The 19,184-nt window shown below is 36.5% G+C and overlaps 2 long non-coding RNA genes across 7 annotated transcripts in view; one reads left to right on the top strand and one right to left on the bottom strand.

The window, feature by feature from the left end:
• The window catches only part of LOC119874749, a 53,751-nt gene that overhangs the window by 29,933 nt on the left and 4,634 nt on the right, over positions 1 to 19,184 (bottom strand). For 2 of the 6 annotated variants that reach the window (XR_005372343.1, XR_005372340.1), the window contains exons 3-7: positions 17,095 to 17,275; positions 13,211 to 13,268; positions 11,837 to 11,935; positions 8,088 to 8,256; positions 2,704 to 2,757 (exon numbers count right to left, since the gene is read on the bottom strand). This is a non-coding gene — a long non-coding RNA (uncharacterized LOC119874749). Of the gene's footprint in view, positions 1 to 2,703; positions 2,758 to 8,087; positions 8,257 to 11,836; positions 11,936 to 11,990; positions 12,090 to 13,210; positions 13,269 to 17,094; positions 17,276 to 19,184 lie in introns of all 6 variants that reach the window. The other 4 variants (XR_005372341.1, XR_005372344.1, XR_005372342.1 and 1 more) reach the window with 4 other exon arrangements.
• LOC119874750 lies at positions 4,502 to 19,169 on the top strand. Its single transcript, XR_005372346.1, has 4 exons — positions 4,502 to 4,666; positions 4,968 to 5,082; positions 8,064 to 8,246; positions 18,891 to 19,169. It is a non-coding gene; the product is annotated as an uncharacterized LOC119874750 (long non-coding RNA).

Below are 19,184 nucleotides of genomic sequence, written 5' to 3'. Positions count from 1 at the left end.
TCAGGCTGATACTAAAAGCTAGTATCATTATGACTTTTTAGTCTACAGAAATCAAACAGAAATAAAACAACAAAACCCAGAAAATCTTGGGAAAGGAAGAACAGACTGATTTCCTGTGTTTTCACATTTTTAGGTTCAAATTTCCAGTTTTCAACAAAAAAATCATAAGGCATATAAAGAGATAGGAACTTATGGCCCATTCCAAGGAAATAAATAAATCAACAGAAGTGTCACTACAAAAGAATTGATGGCAGATATACTAGGCAAACTTTTAAATAGCCATCTTAAAGATGCTCAAAGAACTAAAGAAGATTTGGAGAAAATGTAAAAAAAAAAAAAAAAAAGGGAAATATCAACAAAGAGAAAACCTAAAAAGAAATTCTTTAGCTGAGAAGTACATAATCAAAATGTTTTTTTTGGAATTCAAAGGCAAATCTGAGTAAGCAGAAGAAAGAATCACCACCCTTAAAGCTAAAATAGTGAAAATTATTAAGTCTGAGAAAGAAGAAGAAAAAAAGATTGAAGAAAATTGAATAGAGCTTAAGGGAAATACAGCACATTATCAAGTGGACCGACATACACATTATGGGAGTCCCAGAAAGAGAAGAGACAGTTATATGGGCAGGAGAATATATAAAGAAACAATGCCTAAAAATTCCCCAAATTTGGTGAAATATATGAATATGAACATCCAAGAAGCTCAACAAACCCTGAGTAAGATGTACTCAAAGAGGCTCATATTGAGACATAATAAAATTTTAGAAAGACAAAGACAGAGGGAATCTTGAGAGCACAAGAGAGAGACAAGGGATCTTCATTAAGATTTCTCTCCAGAAGTTTGATGGCCACAAGGCAGTGTACTGATATATTCAAAGTGCTAAAAGAAAACAACTGTCGATCAAGAATCCTACATCAGGCAAAATTGTCCTTTGAAAGTGAGGGAGACATTAAGATATTCAGGATAAACAAAAGGTGAAGGAGTTCATTACCTCTAGACCTGCCCTGCAAGAAATGTTCAAAGGAGTCCGCCAAGATGAAATGACAAGATACCAGATAGTAACTCAAAGCCATATGGCCAAATAAAGATCTCAATAAGGGAAAATACAAGGGAAATTATAAAAGCTTGTAATCTTTTAACAACAACAAGCTTGTGGAGTTTGTAACTTCACTTTATTTTCTGCATGATTCGTGAGACTAATACATTTTTAAAAAAACAATCATTAATGCAAAAGCTAGTATCATTACAACTTTAGTTTATAACTCCTAATTTTGATTTCTGTATAATTTAGGAGACTGATGCATTCAAAAGAATTATTAGGTTATATTTTGGGACACACAATGTATAAAGATGTAATTTTGTGACATCAGCAACCTACATGGGAAGGGATGTAGCTATAAGGAGCAGAGTTTCTGAATGTTATTGAAAGTAAGCTGGTATAAATTCAAAATAGTGTACTTTAACCTTAGAATGTTAAGTATAATCCCCCAAGGTAACCACAAGGAATATAGCTATAGAACATAAACAAACAAACAAACAAAATGACAAGAGAATTTAAACCAAAAAAAAAAAAAAATCAACTAAACACAAAAGAAAGCAGTAATATAGAAAATCCAGGACAAGAAAAGTTATAAACATAGAGAAAACAAAAAGGAAAATGACAGAAGCCTCTCCTTATTAGTGATTACTAATGTAAATGAATAAGCTCTCCAATCAGAAGACAGAGATTAGAAGAATAGATAAAATCACACATTCCATTACATGTATATTCAGTTTATATAATATTCACCTTAGAACCAAAGAAATAGACCAAAAGTGAAAAGAAGGACAAAGATACTCCATGCAAATAAAAACCAAAGAAAGCAGGGATGGTTGTATTAATATCAGATAAACAGACTTTAAATCACAAAAGATTATGAGACAAAGAAAGGCGTTATATACTTTTTAATCCTCAATACAGCAAGAAGACACAATGGTTATAATTGTTTATGCAACTGATGATAGATCATGAAAATATATGATGCAAAAACTGACAAAATCGAGGAGAGAAATACACAATTCTACAATAATATAGACTTTGATACTCCATTCTCAGTAATGGATAGAACAACCAGACCAAGGATGACTAAAGAGACATTAATAATACCAACTAGATAAATAAACCAACTAGATAGACATACAAAGAAAAGACTACAAAACAACAATAGCATAACACATTCTTCTCAAGCGTACATAGGACATTTGCCAGGATAGAGCATGTTAGGCCACAAGTTAAGTCTCAATAGATATAGAAAGATAGATATCATACTAATTAACTTTTCCTATCACCTTGGAAGTTACAAATCATTAACAGAAGTAAAACTGGAAATTTCATAATTCTGTGGATATTAAGCAATGCGTTCTTTTTTAAAAGATTTTATTCATTTCTTTGTTTGTTCGTTTAGAGATAGAGAGCATGAGTAGAGGAGGGGCAAAAGGAGAAGGAAAGTAAAAGGCAGACTCCCCTCTGAGCAGAGAGCCTGTTATGAGGCTTGACATGGGAGCTTGATCCGGGATTCCAGGATTCTCTCTCTCTCTCTCTCTCAACTAAATAAAAATAAAATCTTAAAAAAAAGAAGTAAAAAGGCTGTAATTGATTTACTCCCTCCAGCTGCAAGACAGGCTAAGGACAAGCTCTTATGTTTCTTCTCTTACATTTCACTTACCATTGCTAGGGACACTGCAGGCTGATGTGTTCACCTCAGATCCTCTTCAGAAAACTGAAAATTATGAATAGGGCCACCATGAGAAAGAAAAGAGGATACACCATGGGCCATTATTACTAAAATAGACACACATAAGTCATGGTCATCACCAAAAGAAGTTTTCTGGGATTGCTACTCAAGACTGCTGATGTTACAAACCAACTTTCCTCAACAGTGACCACATGCTAGAATGGCCTGGTAAGCTAAAAAAACAAGACAAAACAAACAAAAAACTCAGACTCCGCCCCCTAGAGATTCAGATTTAATTGGTCTGAAGTAGACTTGGATATTTTGTGGTTCTTTTGTTTTTGTTTTTATGTTATATTACTTCCTAAATGACTATAATGTGATCTGGAGCTTAGGACCACTTTTACAAAAAGAAAATTTCCAAACTATGCTGCATGCTTATTTTTTGCTAAAATAACTAATTATGACTACACTGTGAACTAGTAAGCTTCTCTTTCCTTGAAATCCAGGGGCATTTTCTGAATGCTTTCATCTCATTCATCTGACAGCAAAAACAAAAACAAAAACTATTTGTTTCTAACACACATTTGAGGTACTCTGTAACAACTTTTACATCTTACTTTATTTCATTTTAGCCATGACCTTATAGGGAGCTCAAGTTAGCCTGAGTCCAATGTCATTGATCCAAAGTCTAAAATCATACCTTTTTCATTGCACTTCACAAAAGGCATTTTAGTATCTTGTCTACAGTTGGTACCATGCTATTTGAATGGAATGAAACTTAAGGAATATTAAGCGTTTAACAACCTCAGCCTTTTCTCCTGCATTCATGGAAGAACACTTACTTATTCCAGAGACACAAAAACTTTTTCCACTGCTATTGTTTTTCTCATGTCTGCTATGAGTGAACCTTCTAGCAATACTACTTACTCAGCTTTTGAGAAGATACAGTGAGGATGTACCTATCTTCCTAAATCCTTACATCTTATTTTAATAGACTGTTAACATTCTTAGTTGTCATCATAGCAAAGCTTTAAGATTTCTTCTGTTTTCATAATCAAAGCACCTCATGAAGCACTTGAGTGAATGACGGGATTTCCCAAAGACAAGTTCAGGCACTTCTGATAATAGTCCCAGAATAGAGATGTCGGAATGAACAAGTGGAAAGAATCCTGGAGTTGCATTTGGAACATACAGACTACAACTGATTTGGAATGCTTTCAAGCTGTGTGACCTTAAGCAGATCATTTAACACTTATGAGTCCCAATGTCTTTGGAGATGGTAGTTTCTGCCCCAGTTAGACCACAAAGAGATAAAGAGAGCACATAAGAGGCCCTCTTTGGAGGCATATTTTTTACTTTTGAAAAGCACAGTACAAGGGGATATTTTTCCTCCCCTTCCTTCTGTCACTGGTCTCCATCCCTCTCTGCAAGGTCCTGGGACTTTCTAAGCACCAGCAGAGCTGACTCAGCTCTGTGGCAGCAGAAGATTCCAAGTGGCTGAATAAAGCACCCAATGCAGACAGGCAGAGGTCAGAAATCAGCCAGGGATAAAGGAACCAGGAAAGATAGAGATACGATACGGTAAAAGAATCAGAGAAAGGTAATGCATGCCTCCACTATGCTTTCTAGAATTTCTTTTGCAAATTAGTAAAAGTACTTATTTCTCATAAGGATATATACTTGATTCTAAGTTTCCTTTATAGAGTAATCAAGAACTTCTGAGAAGTAACAGAGATAAGGCTAATCAAAAAAGCTAAAATAGGAATAGGAAGCTCATTTGAAAAAACAACCATATTGGGAAAGAAAATCAACACTTGATCCCCAGATGCTGAAAACACATGACCAATTACAACCAACAATACAGCACTAGGAACAGAAGGAAGGGAGACAGCGTCAGGAGGCCTAAGACACTTATGGACATTTGTCAGACTTGCTGTAAAGGAAAGTAGATGAGGTAAAGTAAAATGAATGTTTCTAACACGCGATCAGAAAACAGCATGAGCCCAGGGAAGCTTCTTACATGTCGCTTAATTCTGCACATTAAATTAGCTTCTTGGCGACTATAACTCTTGGTCAAGAGCTGTACTATTGTTATGTCAAATAATTTTCAGTACATTTCACAAGATGATTACTATTTCATGCCTTCCCACCATCATCTGCAGATTGGAAAATAGAGATGCAGAGAGGCAAAGCACCAAAGTGCACTGAGTCTAACAGGTTGTTTGTTTACACGTTATTTTCCTTTCTTCCCTTAGAACCAAAGATTTGCCTTGGTTTAATAATTAACCATAGAAGACTGCACTTTTCTTTTAATGAGCAAATAGTAAAGGAAAAGATTGAAAAATTCCCTCTCTATCTCCTTGGTGTCAAGTAAGTAAAAAAACTGGGGGAATTTTATGGCCCTATCTAAACTATTCTTATAGCCAGGAAATCGTAAAAATTAAATTTCCAGTGTAAAGAAGCAAGTTTCTAAATTAATAATAGAAAAGTTATAATTACTTGTAAGGAAATATTGTTTTATTAGAAGATATCAAATGGCAGTATATTTAGTCAATTAATATGTATGTCACAGAATTATTTTAGAATCCATGTTTATTTGGAAAAAGTATGACGCCTTTAACAAAAATACTTTTATTTTGCAGTAAGTATAAAAATAAAAATGTAAATGAGTAGTTTATGTAATTTCTAATGCTAAAATAGCACTGAATTATATCACTGGTGATATTGACAATCTTAATTAAGAAGTCACTTAATGATCATGTTAACAAATCTGGCATATTTTTTTAGGCAGATTGACACTACTCAAGACACAAGCATAACTGATGTTCCTTCAATAAGATGCAGAGTAGAATCTGTGAAGGAACATCTGATGCCTATGATAAAATTAAGGTCAAGGACTTGGTAAAATATGTTATAAACTGTAACAGATGTTCCCAGATGAAATCACATTTCTATTAAAAACTATACAGATGCTCAGTCGATAGAACCCAGAATCTCAGAATTGTAGAACCAGAAAAGGATTTTTAGAGACTAGCCATTCCCATCATTTTAAAGCAGAGGAATTGGCACACAAATGTTAAAGTGGGGAGCACAACATTCCACAGTTGGTTATGTGTCTGGACTAGAACTTAAGTCCTTTCTACCATTCCAGATTGTCTGTCATTATGACAAATGAAGGGACATTTTAATATCTTACTTAAAAACATATTTAGGGTAAATTGTGTTGTGTGGTAAAATTAGGTACAGGAATATTAACAACATAGACCATTGCATGTTTTGGACCTTTCCTGATTCCTGCTCCTGGATATTGCCCAGCCTTATATTGTCTCTTAAAGTGCAAATCCCGGGAATCTACCATTCTCCAGGCATTATAAAGATGCCAAACTAATATTAAATCTGCAATGCATTTTTAAAATTTCAGTAGTACTATTAGGAATCAGCAAATATTAGCACCACACTAAATTGTGGGTGGTACCTCCTTAAATTCACATGATGAATAAACACTTTCTCAGTTGATCTTTCACAAGATTTAATATTATCCAGAGTTTGGATGCTAATACTAAACTTCTGTGAATCACAAAGGGTTTGGCAACAAATGGGCAAATACTTAACACTACTGAAATAAAAAAGCACTACACTGAATTTCACATGCTTTCTTTCATAGATAAATCAAGTCGACAGTGGAGCAACACACTTAGAGGAAAAAAAAATATATTCTAAGATGCTTATAATTTATCACTTGTGATTTTTAAGACCTTATCATAGACTGTGAACTATAAAATATGAATTCTATTATAATCTCTTTTATTGTGTCAGGAGGGATTTTGACCCCAGATTTTCACTGACCAACTGGGATAGATTTTGCAGAACATAAACACCAATAAAATGAGGAGAAAAGACTGACTTTAATCCCATTAATAAAGATCCAAAACTAATCATCTCTTCCCATTTCAACCAATGGCAGAACTAGCCATTGTTGCCATAACCTACAAGTTAATATGGACTCCTTACTTGTACCCATTCCCCACCTTAAAAAAATATATATATCATTCAACTTTATTAAGACTACATCTCACTATCTTAAATTTACTTCAGTGGCTCTCAAGTGTATGGCTATCAGAATCCCCTGGGGGAAATTTGTATTGTTAAAAATATAAAGGCCCACAAGCTCCCCTACTTCAAGGAGCCTGTGCCTCTGTGGGCATTATTAGCTGTCCATGTGATGATGATGTGTAACGAATTTGAGAAACGCTACTTTAGTGTATGCTCTTAATATTCCTCTCCTGATATTTGTATTTGCCTCTTAATTGTTCTTGCTTCTTTCTGTACCAATCCACTCTTCAGTTAGTCAACAAAGTTGAAAAATTCCAAGCTTAAAAAATATATATATATACTAATGGCTGCTTATCACACTTAAGAGTAAGTCTGGATTTGTTTTGCATTTAAGGCCCTTTAAGATTTGGTTTTTGCAGTCTTCTCTAGCCTCATTTATCATCACTCCACCTGAGGTGCACATTCCCCTAATGCACAATGCCTACCTGGAGTCCAGGCCATTTATAATCATTCCCATACTCATTCAAAAATTATCTATTGAGAGAAGCCCGGGTGGCTCAGTGGTTTAGCGTTGCCTTCTGCCTAGGGCGTGACCTGGAGACCTGGAACCAAGTCCCACGTCAGGCTCCCTGCATGGTGCCTGCTTCTCCCTCTACCTGTGTCTCTGCCCCTCTCTCTGTCTCTGTGTCTCTCATGAATAAATAAATAAAAAAAATTTTTTTTAATTATCTATTGAGCTCCTACCTTCAGTGCAGCACTGGATTTAATACTATGGGTCAAGCGGTAAAGAAATGGAAATCGTATCAGTTCTCAAAAGGGGAAAAAGATGTAAGTGAATGTATTTAACTTTGTTAGAATTGTGATAGATGCTGCAAAAAGTAGTGGATTATTATGTCAGGATTTTCAGAGGTAGCTTCCTCAAGCAAGTGCTTTTTTGAGCTAATGCTTGAAGATTTTACAGAAAATAAATGGCAGGAGGTTCAGAGGGGCCTTTAAAGGTAGGGAACAGATTACAAAGGTCCAGTGGTGAGAGGAGAACTACATTTTCAAGGACTTAAGAGAAGGTCATACAGCGATCCACCTTATTTGTGGGCATACTTTCCAAGACTCCTGGTGGATGCCTGAAACTGCAGATAGTACTAACCCTAAGTATAATATGTTTTTTCCTATAATACATACCTAGGATGAATTTGTAAAGTAGGCACAGTAAGAGATTAACATCAATGGCTAATAATAAAATAGACCAATTATAACAATGTAATGTAATAAAGATTATGTGAATGTGGTCTTTCTTTCAGAATATCTTCTTGTACTGTACTCACCCTTGCTCTTCTCGTGATGATGTGAGATGATAAAAATGCCTGTTTGATGAGATGAAGTGAGGTGCACGACCTAGGCAATGTGACGTAGTGTTAGCAACTATTGACCTTCTGATGTCAAGTCAGGAGGATTCTCTGCTTCTGGATGACAGTGAACCTGAGGTAACTGAAACTGGAAAGCAAAATGAAAATAAGGGGGTGACTGCTGTAGACATTAAGACAAAAAAGAGAAAATGTGGGTAGCCAGACGTAAAGTTGGTGATGGTGCAGAAACCAGTTCATATAAGTATTTGTTAGCCATAGTTGCTTTTTTTTTTTTTAATTCTAAGGAAAATTGAGAGTTTCAAGGAGAAAATTGTCTTAGATTTGCATCTGAAAAGAACATTATGACCACAACGTAGAGGATGGATTAGAAGATGGGAAGCATGGGCCATATACCTCTTTATAGAAGCCCATTGCAGCAGTCCAGGAGAAAACAGATGCTGCTTGGAGAAAGCTCTAAACACCAGAACTGCGTCATGGCATGCTTTACTCTCCACTCAAAGGACCATCTTTTTCCCATATCATCTTTTGGTTTCATCTGCAAGGCCTAGATTATATTGGGTTTTCTTATCATTGGCCATTTACTCTTGCTACATTTTAATTTTTTATAATTTAATTTATTTTTATTTTATATTTTATTTATTTGTTTGTTTTAGAGAGAGATAGCATATGTGCACAGAGATAGAGAGAGAGAATCCTAAGCAGGCTCCATGCCCAGTGTGGAGCCAGATTCAGGGCTTGATCTCATGACCCTGACATCATGACTTGAGCTGAAGCTCAGATGCTTAATCCACTGAGCTACCCAGGCTCCCTGACTCTTGCTACATATTAAATATTAATTTATACATCTCTCTCCTACACTGAAATACAAATTATTAAGAGCAGGAGCAATATTCTATCTTTATCTCCACTGCCCAATCAATTCTATGTTTCAATAAATGTTTGAATGAATTGCCCATAAATTGACCAGCCATGTGATGTTGAACAAGTAATTTAACCACTGTAGACCTCAATTTCAACACTTAATAAGTAATCTCATCTCCTCACCCACTGTAAGCCCTTGGAGTTAGCTACCAGCAGGTAAATATCCTTTTCTTGGAACTGAGGGTATGTGGAGAATCAATCAGGCAGATTCCAAAGGATAGATTTAACTGAAAAAGATTTTGTAAGGGGGATTTTAGAGCTATTTAGGTAGAATTCAGAGTCCAACAAGAATATATGAACCACCCAGGAACTCTGATATTAGGAAGCCTCTACCACTCCTACACATGAAAAGATAAGGGGAAGGAATAGTGCTAATGAAGCCTCCTGAGAAATGGAGCTATGGGTGTGGGTCTGTTCAACAGAAGTTGTGGCCATAAGGCAACTACCACCAGGACTATGGCCAAGCAAGGAGTGAGCTGGTGGCAGGAGGAATCTAGTTCACCAGTCTAGCTCTTCTCTCAGCCATCAATACATTTCTACAGCTTCTTGAAGGACTGAGGCCATTTGAAAGCCAGAGGGCAAGGAAATCCAGGTGATTATGTTTTTGAGGTTAATCTTTCAGGCCACTGAGCATGAACTAGAAAAAGGAAGGGTGGATCTAGTGATGCGAATGGAGAGAAATCAGAACAGAAAGGTTTCCACAAGAAAACCATGGAGATTCAATTTAGTAAAACAAAGGAGTCTAATAAAGCCTTCTAAATGGTGCTGTAGGCCAAATATGAGAAAAAATAAGAACATGGAGTACTCAGAAAGGGGATTACAGAACCATGGGAATAATGGCAAAAATTATGTAAATGGGCCAAGGGGAGGACAATATGGGCAAATGTTCAGGCCTGAATTTTTTGCTATCTTTCACATTTGTGTCCTATATCTGTGTTTGAAGGACAGCAATAAACTTTCCAATCAGGAAATCAAGTGATCTCAGTATTCACATCAATTTATATAATGTTATTACAGTTGCAATAAAATACCTTTTTACTATCTAGAATTTAGACACTCTTGTCTTGCATACCCTATTTAATTTGATTTAAATTATTGAAAACTCCATGACCTGGGAGTGTAAAACTCAATGCATTGAGTATATCCAATATCAATGGAAAGTTTCTTCATATTAACACACGTAATTACTACTCATCTCCAAAGAACCTATGTGCTAGATAGGGAGTAGAGGCTTTCCGGATCTCATCCAGTCCTGGTATCAAAAGTGCACAGGAAGATGCTATAATCCACAATATACTGGAAAAAGCCTAAGGTCAAAGAGGAGGTAACACATCCCATGTGACACAGAAAGTGGAAAGACTGGGACTCACATTCAGGTCTTTTAGTCTGGAGCTCTCATTCATTCCTTAATGTGCTAGGAGCTTCACGAAGCAGTGGAGCTGCCTATAGTTGGGGCTAAAGAAGTTGTTGATGATTTCTATGTTTAGATACAGGAGTACTAAGGGGAATTTCCTTTCTTTTCTAATTAATTGAGGAAAAACATATGAGAAGAGATAGAAATTTTGAGTTAATTGGTTCAGGGAAATGAGTTAGCTTGATTAAGCAAGAGTACATGATACCCAACAAATGCTTATTACAGAGAGAAATGAACCTCATCTAGAGTCTTGGGGAGCATCAGCAGGCTGGGCCTGAAAAGCATGGTTTCGGCAGGATGGAACGATTGAAGGAGAGATTGCAAAAAGAGATTTTCAGCCATGAGAAATTGTTTGTGGGAAAATAGGCTTTGCAAGTTTGCCTTCTTGGCAAACATCACATATTTCTTTACATCACCCATCTCCTTGCTTTATTGACTCATTCAGTTTCTTTAATTCCAAAAGCAAATTTGATTTCTTTTTACATTCCATGCACACTTCTAGGTCCTGGGCGTATAAAGTCAAAGTGACACATTCTTTCCCCTCATAAGAGTTTTATATCCGTGGAAGACACAGAGCCATAAACCAGCAAGTGTAATTTCATATGATTGTGTTAAAATAGCTGCTGAGGATGTCTCAGAGACACAGAGAAAGAATATTTTCATTGCTAAGAAGTCAGAAGAAGTCCTTTTCAAGAGCTTGGTCTTGAAGAATGAGAATTAAATGGGTAGAGAAAAAAATCTAAAGGTTTTAAGAAAACTATACTTGTGAAATTCTTGAAGACAGAGGCAGAGCTTGTAGGACCAGAGTAGAGGATACATGTGGGACTGGAATGCAAGATGAGCCAAAAGAAGCAGGCAGGTGCCATGCTACATGAAGGAGCTTGGATAGCAAGTTAGGGAATTTGAGAGGAACCACAAAGCTCTGGGAAGCCACTAAAAGATTTAAATCTGCAGAGTGATAAAATCTGATACAAGGTTAGAAGAGATCATACGGGATGCAATGTGGGATGGACAGAGGAGGAGTCCAGGCAGGAGGCATGGAGACCAATTGGAAGCTTGGTTCCAAACCTGAGTGACTATGCAAGTGGTTGTGAGGTTACTGACATGAGGAACATAGAGTGACGAGTGGACTGGATTGGAGAAAAGAAGTTTCCAATCTAATTATTTCCCATTGACAAATTTTCATCATCCCTTCTTTAACATAATAATGAGAAGGGGAAATATATATAATTGATAAGAATGGATTAGAATATACTTCTGCTTATTTTCTGGCCCTGATCTGAATACTGGCTTCCAGGGAACTGTGTTTATTATAAATTCACAGAAGAGGGAGACATGAATTAAGAGGGATCCTGATGGACAATGGTCTCACCCCGTTTTCTCCAGTCTCCACTCCTCAGGATTTCAAAAGATAGGAAGGCATCTCTTCACAGTGACTTCATAGTGACCTTTGAGGGGGAAACCCAAGCCTCTGTTAAGGATAAATGAATTCACTGAGAATATGGTTTTTACTTCCGAGCACTTACCTTTTGCCAAGTAGTGTCTGTTATGCCAAGGTTCACATTAGCAGGCAGCGTGAAGGAGGGAAAAGCAACTCGACCACCACTTTGGAATGGATTTTTTACCTGCCTCATTGCAGATAAGGGACATTATTGATCTGATTAGGGTAGTTCAATTAGCAGAGCAAACAGATTCCTAGACTGGAGAAAAGGCTAAATGACTTTTGCCTTTGACCTAGAGAAATTACCTAGGCAACCAGTACTTCAGTTTTTCTGTCTCCTAATTGAGCCCGGTAAGTGCTACACTATCCAAATGAGTGGGTCTCGAACCCAGCTGATTTTGATGTGGTTTGGGAACCATTGCTCTACATATAAAGACTGTAGAGAGCTTTGCAAAACAGATCTATCTCATTTGGGCTCCCTCCTCCAAAATGGGGTAAGGAGGCTGCCTGTGAAAAACAATGTGAGATCCAAGTAAAATGTACCACATCTCAGTAAATGAATGCTAGTGATTTGAAGAAATGTAACACTGCTGTAGTAAATAATGCTTTATGACAAAAATATTTGGTTATTTTACAGTATTGCTCAAGCGAGGAAATAGCACTAATTACAACACTTTCTTTTCATTCTGTGTAACAAGCAGGATTCTCTGGTGCAAACATAAGATGCCAATTCTATAATTTAAGGAGAAAATAAAAATATGGGTGGTTATGGGGGTGGCTCATGTGAATGAAGGGTAGGATGACAAGGAAGCTGCATGGAGACATGAAACATTTGACTCTAGGGACCTGGGTGGTAGGAACCAACAGAATTCTTTCCCAGGGGACAGCTGAAAAAATGAAGTTCTCACCAAATCAAGCGCTTTTAAAAATAATATTCAGGGTGGAATGAGCCAGCATGAAAAGGAGAGTTGTTTAAGAAGACGGAAAGGTTCTTTAGAACTTTTGAGAAGCAGTTATTCAAAATACATTTTAGTTCTTTAGTGAGTGTCAATCCCTTGATGAATTATACTCATTTAAAACTGGAAACAGACCAACAAATATTCTTTTTTTATTTCTAAACTGGTTTTAATTGCTTTTTTAATAATAAATTTATTTTTTATTGGTGTTCAATTTGCCAACATACAGAATAACACCCAGTGCTCATCCCATCAAGTGCCCACCTCAGTGCCTGCCACCCAGTCACCCCCACCCCCCGCCCTCCTCCCCTTCCACCACCCCAACAAATATTCTGTATAAAGAACATACCTTAGAGGAAGACAGCATGAGAGAGAATAATAATTGTTTTTAAACCTGGCTTTGCTGCCTTGAGATCCAGCAAAGTAATGCAAAAAAAAAAAAAAAAAAAAAAAGGTTAAGTTGTGCAATGATAAACTTAAGAAGGCCATGGGAGGAAAGCAGGGAGGAGGAGAAGGAGGAGGAAGAGGAAGAAGAGGAAATCTACCTTCAAAGTGGTAAAATAAAACTTAATTTCAGTGGAATTTATAATGAACTGAAAATGCGTTCCTTTCCAGGTGTGTCAAATTTTCTTAAAATAAATACCCTTTCAGGGATTGTGAATGATATCCTGCCCAATGGATAATTTTCCTTAACTGCTATTTAGCTCAACAAAATTTTTAGATGATTCAGATGCTACTCTAGTATTAATTGTCACAGGATGAAATCTAGAAGTCTCGATGATGTAATGATAGAGTTTATAGGACTGATGGTATGCAATGAAGTATGTCATTTTTCTAATGCCACAGTAGAGGCAAAAAGTCTTTTTCATTTTGAGAACTTTTGCTCAATCTTACATATATTATCAATGTAGCTTTAGGCAAGCATTTTGATGTTTTTAAGGCTCCATCTCAACATACAAAAGGAGATGGTTAGGGACGCCTGGGTGGCTCAGCAGTTGAACATCTGCCTTCACTCAAGGTATGATCCCAGGGTCCTGGGATCAAGTCCCGTATTAAGCTCCCTGAAGGGAGCCTGCTTCTCCCTCTGCCTATGTCTCTGCCTCTCTCTCTCTGTGTCTCTCATGAATAAATAAATTAAATCCATAAAAAAAAAAAAAGGAGACGGTTAACTCACAACAAACCCTGCCTATCTCACAGGAACATGAAGTACGTAGGGCAAAATCATTGGTGGTAAAATCACTGCAAACCCTTATGAATTTGAGGGTTACTTATAGATATCTGGACATATTATTTAAGAGTAAAAAAATGGTAGCAGATCTCTTGACTAGAGGCCAGAAAAGCCATAAGTAACAGAATTCACATTCATCACAACCATTTGGAGCAATGTTTCACAAACTGGAGTGACAGTTTTGAAGAGTTAACCCCAAAGTGCTAAGTTTATATTGTAACTCTTAAAAGGAAGTAATTTGTGTCTGTAATATATGTAATCTCCATAAACCATTTCTTTTTTAAGATTGTGTGAACAGCACTAAGAAAAGCTGCAGTGGCAACACCACCTTTGATGTGACAGAGAATGAACATAATTAATATTGCATACAAATACAATCTCAAAATATTAGATAGTGAGCTCACTGCTTAATTGTTCTGAAAATGATAGGGTATACTCCTTTTAGGCTACATCCCCGAGAATTTTTTTTAATTGCCCTTTAATAGAAATCATGCTTTATTTTTAGTCTAGAGAAAACAAAGTCTGTGGGAACCACCTTCTTCCACCCATGTCTTGGCAGTGGGAACTAGTGTCTCAGATCAAGACTATTTACCCATCCCCATGGCAACAATGTGTTCCTTCCTGCATAAATCCTAATATCATAGGACCCAATGGTTCTTTAGTATGGCATTTCAACCCCAAAATAACTATATTGATGTGAATATAAATGCTCTAAATAGAACTTTTTTAAAAAAATTAAAATATTGCCATGATGCTAGAAAGTCTGATGTAGCCTTTTCACCAGATCTTTGTTTTGGAATAAACTGTCTGCCATTTCGGAGTATGGATGCTGGATCTTCAAAGGAGTTGGACCTTTTAATCTGTTATTTGGCAGAACATTATGTGGACTCTAGCAATGTTGGGGTTGGAGCTCTGAATAATGTCCCTACATCCATGTAGCCACAATCCACGAAGACATTGCCTGTGGGTTGCCTTGGTTTAGGGGTCATTACCCTCTTGTTTGCCAGGCTCAACAAGAAATTAAATCCCTAAAAGCTTCATCTACCCTAAGACCTGGTCACTTTCCAGGTTGCTAGATGTACTAAAACACACTGGCAAAGATTCCAAATAGCAAAAAAGATTGAGTTGTACCCATAAATTGCTTTGGGATCCTCAAAAGAAAAATGCTGTCCAAATACCAATAAGTGGTATTAACTATTTTGTCTCATGGTCAGACCTGACACTTAAACCTACACACACATTTTAATAAAAGTAGTGTTCTACTACTTGTACTTCCTTCCATACAAATACATTATAATTTTTGTTTGAGAGAGTGTAGGTGGTGGCACAGATATTCTATTTCCCTCTGACAGCTTCCCCTCCAGTGTTTCAAATGTATTAACACTCAGCAGGTGAAATTAAAATACTTTTTATACTTTGAACCATTCCCTTGTAAGATCTCCTATGATTGTTAAATCAGGGTTGAGTGAGCTGCAACTGGATGTGTCATTCATTGATTTTTTTTTAGTAGAGATTTAACATTTCTATGCATTTTAACACCCTCTTTTGGTAATGAAAGCGTTGGGAGCCAACTCTTTCTCTGTTCTCTCTTGAAGGCCTGCTGTTCTTTCTCATTTTTCAAGAGCTTCATGAACAAATAAAGTAACTTGGCATTGTCATGAAAAGGAATGTTTCAGTACTCTGGTCCCACTGATTGTACTCCAAATAATTTGCTCCTGCCCTTTGCATTATAAAAGCAACCAGATGAAAAAGAGTGTTGTACATCTAAGCATAGACAGAAGAGTCCAATAAGTAGAAAGGCTGTCCAGGCTCCAGCTTGACTCCCAAGATTCTAAAATAAGTGCACTTTTTTCTTTTTTTAATGAAATTGTCTAATGAGAATGCTAGTTGGAAAGGACTAGCTGAAGAAACAAGTGAATTTTAATCTCATTGAGGTCAAGAGCTCTATTTTATTCAAGTTTGTATTTCATGTGGTTAGTGGCCCATTAAGGCCTTACACAGATACAGGAACACAAGAAAGTAAAGATTTATTAATCATCAAGTGGTCATTTTTGCAATATAAATGGAAGAAAGATTTTTATTTAAAAAATATATTGTTAAGATATTCTAAACAAAGCACCAAGTATAAGTTTGGGGACTATTTCTTTTTTTAAAACATTTTATTTATTTATTTGAGAGAGAGAGAGAGAGAGAGAGAGTTCCCCCTCCATGCAGGGGGAAGGGGAAAGGCAGAGGGACAGGGAGAAGCAGACTCTCCACTGATCAGGGACCCCTATGCAGGGCTCGATCCCAGGACCCTGAGATCGTGACCTGTGCCAAAGGCACACTTAACTGACTGAGCCACCCAGGTACCCCAAGATTGGGGAATGTTTCTTATGTAGTTATGTACCTGTCTTTATGTGTTTGTGATATATCTGTGTGGGACACATAAAGTATGACTATAAAATAATGAGACCTAAAGAGACACATATCTTGGACAATATACTTGTGTTGAAGCGAAGTTTCATTAAATGAGGTATGCTAAGATACTGCCCAAACTCAAGTGGTATCTAAATATAAAATGTTGCAATTATAGATTATTCAAAGCACATCATTATCGATCTGCTCCTTTGGTCTATATCAATAAAATAATAATGTTGTCAGGGACCAGGAAGAATGAAATGTCTCTGCCCGTAGCTATACAAGTCCAGAAAACAGAGCACAACTGACATAAAAATTGATGGCAGGCTGTAGAGGCAATGCATATCCAAGACCATTTAATGATGAAGCATTCTTACCTGTCCGATACACAATTTGGCTTTGGAATATATTCTTTTTTTTTTTCAAAGGAGCCTTTTTATCATTGTAATTTCAAATCATGACAGCTCAGAAGCTGTCATTAAGAATAAGAATAAACTGAAGAACTTTTTTCCTCCTCCACAGACAGGATTGCAATCTATGGATGTATTGTGAATGTGGCAGCAGAAAAAGACATGAAACAAGACAGGTCCTCAATAACTTCATACCTGGAGCCACTAGTGATTGTGTTTGCACTCATTCTCAGCTGCAATCACTCAGTCTCACAGCTGGACAACACCTCTCATTCAAAATAAACCTTCCGTTCTTGATTGCTCCATATCACGTTGCTGCCATTTCCAGCTGTTTCTCGATCAGAATACATTGCTTTAAGATCTGCCTCTTTATGTCCTCAAAGCAAATGAACAAGCACAGGAATATTTTGAAACATTTTATTACACTTACCAATGTTATTTGACTCTGTAACAAGTGAAAAACAAATTACAATGAGGAATGCTGTTTTTGAAGAACTGCAATTTCCATTTGCCTGTATTTGTGGATAAGAAATTTGGGGCTTTTGGACCAGAGACTCCCTCTGTTCATCATGGTTGAAATTTTACATGCCGGATGAAAAGACTGGAGAAAAGCAGAGTGATTTACTGAACTTGTTGCCTTCAGAAAGCAATCTCATCGGTAGTTCTACAGTACCTCATATAAAATAAGCTCAGGTTTGGAGAAATATAGATATATATTTCCATGTAATATCTGTGCATTTTCCTAAATGCTGCCATGCCTTTTTACTATGTTAATGAATAGCTTAGATGATGAACATGCTTTATAGGCTTTGCTGGCTACTGTGTGAGCCTCTGGACATGGTTAGTTCCTAAGAAATGCTTAGTAACATGCACTTTTGCAAAGTCTCTTGAGTTTTTGGAACAATGGCCAAGGGTGTTTGGAGAAATGCTTTCCTGTCTTTACAGACTCACAATCACCACTGAGTTCTTCCAAGTTTGTACCAACCTTACTGACCTTGCTCAGTCTGGCTCCAACTGTCCTGGGGGACAGAATGATTCCTCATTCACCAGTGCCTTTAATTACCTTCTTTTGCAAAAAAAATGTTCTCTGGGGTCCAAGGAGGATGTTGAGAAAGAATGCTATGGCATTCCAACATTTTCTCTTTACTCAAGCATCCAACAATTACAATCAAAGTACGTTGAAATTGCTTACCTTTATTTCAGCTCATCTCATCAAACTCTGTCTACAGCTCAATGAAACATATGAAAAGACAAAACAGTACAAAAAACTTCTTCATTGTACGTTAATATCTCTACTTGTCCTGTAGAGATAAGCCCATGGACGTGATCATGCTTAACTGGGCTGTCTACATAGAAGATAGAATAATATAGAATAGACTTTAAATGATGCACTACTACAATTCATAAAGTCTTTTAAACACTGATTTTTTTTTATAGTCAGTATCTGGTGACAAAAAAAAAACACAAATAACAGCAAAACCTGAGTAGATTAATGACCTTAATATTTTTTAAAATTTATTTATTTAGAAATATTACTTTAGGAATTTATTTGCTTACAAATAGAATATTATAATAGGTACTATAAATAGATTATATAGTATATACTAGGCTCAGTGCCTGAATCTAGGAATATTCTAATCCACTTTCAAAGGAGAATCTACGGTTTCAATAGAGAACAAAAATAATTGAATACTGTTTCATTTTGTTTTGCTTTGTTTTTGCTTTTTAAGTGAAATATAGAACTAAACTCTCAAGTAACTATGGCTATCCCAACTTGCTTGCTTTCTCCTGGAGGGAAGTCCTTATGTTCCACATAACGTCAAAAGAGTATCATTGAACACCTATGATGAGCTTGAGATACTAAAGCCCAGAAGGAATATGAGACCAGTTTGGGCTTTCTATTCTGTTGTTCAAGGGCTCATAATTGGAAGACAAAAAAAAAAAAAAATCTGCTTGCAAATGTTTTTTTTTTTTTTTAATATTTCTTGCAGATCATGGAACATGAGTTTAGAAAGAAGTGGAGGCAGGAGGGCCTATCATTTGCAAATGGCACAGAAGAGCAAAATCAAATCCTGGAAGAGAGCAAAAATGAGATGAATTTACTCAAGATCATCTCCCTGGAGACTGCCAGCTCGATTAGAGCTAAATTGCTATTGATGACTTCAAAGAATCAGATCATGTAATTTGACATATAAGGATATATGGCACAAATAATCAAATATTTAAATAATGAAAACACCAAATGAATTAAATATTCCTGTTATATAGAACTATTAGAATTACTT

Source organism: Canis lupus, chromosome 17 (genome assembly GCF_011100685.1).
Source record: "Canis lupus familiaris isolate Mischka breed German Shepherd chromosome 17, alternate assembly UU_Cfam_GSD_1.0, whole genome shotgun sequence".
Taxonomy (NCBI): domain Eukaryota; kingdom Metazoa; phylum Chordata; class Mammalia; order Carnivora; family Canidae; genus Canis; species Canis lupus.
This window is presented reverse-complemented; position numbering and strand designations above follow the sequence as displayed.